The sequence below is a fragment of the Megalopta genalis genome, unplaced genomic scaffold (genome assembly GCF_051020955.1).
Source record: "Megalopta genalis isolate 19385.01 unplaced genomic scaffold, iyMegGena1_principal scaffold0021, whole genome shotgun sequence".
NCBI lineage: Eukaryota > Metazoa > Arthropoda > Insecta > Hymenoptera > Halictidae > Megalopta > Megalopta genalis.
In genome coordinates, this window is record NW_027476091.1 from 181,871 (window position 1) to 182,500 (window position 630).

The following is a 630-nucleotide window of genomic DNA, read 5'->3' on the forward strand; positions in this document are numbered from 1 at the left end:
GACTATGGCATCACCCATGTACTTTTTCCTTTGAATATATTTGAGTACATAAAAAATATTAAAACATATAGAGAGAACTGTGTCTTGGATCTTAAAAATTTGTCAATAGCGATGATATATTATTACTTAACTTGAAGTATTTGTACGTTTTAGCTGGGACGTACATTTATCTTACAAGATGTTAATAGCGAGACTCTTGAAGATAAAATTATCTTGTGATTTTATGAAGGCAAAGATAGAAACGTACGAAGCTGGCGTACGTAGAAAAATGTGATTTTATGATAGAACAAAAATATAATACGTACGTTTTTGGGCGTACGGTAAAATATCTGTATGGTAGAAAAATGAAAGAAATTGAGCGTTAAAGAAGATATGTTACAAGCGCGGAATGTGGCAAAACTTGTACATATTTGAAAGAGAAAAATGGTGTGTCGACCTGACATATATATATGAAACAGGCGACGATGGAAAAGGATTTAAATTTTGTCCATTTTATATATACATATTGTATAGTTCCCTGGTTGATCCTGCCAGTAGTCATATGCTTGTCTCAAAGATTAAGCCATGCATGTCTCAGTACATGCCGTTTAAGGTGAAACCGCGAATGGCTCATTAAATCAGTTATGGTTT

General features: G+C 33.2%; 1 non-coding gene across 1 annotated transcript in view; it reads left to right on the top strand.

Annotated features, from left to right (window-relative positions):
• The first annotated feature begins 514 nt into the window (after positions 1-514).
• LOC143260846 (small subunit ribosomal RNA) overlaps positions 515-630 on the top strand; it is a 1,920-nt gene continuing 1,804 nt past the window's right edge. Inside the window, exon 1 of the ribosomal RNA XR_013035118.1 lies at positions 515-630. This exon is cut by the window's right edge and continues 1,804 nt beyond it. This is a non-coding gene — a ribosomal RNA (small subunit ribosomal RNA).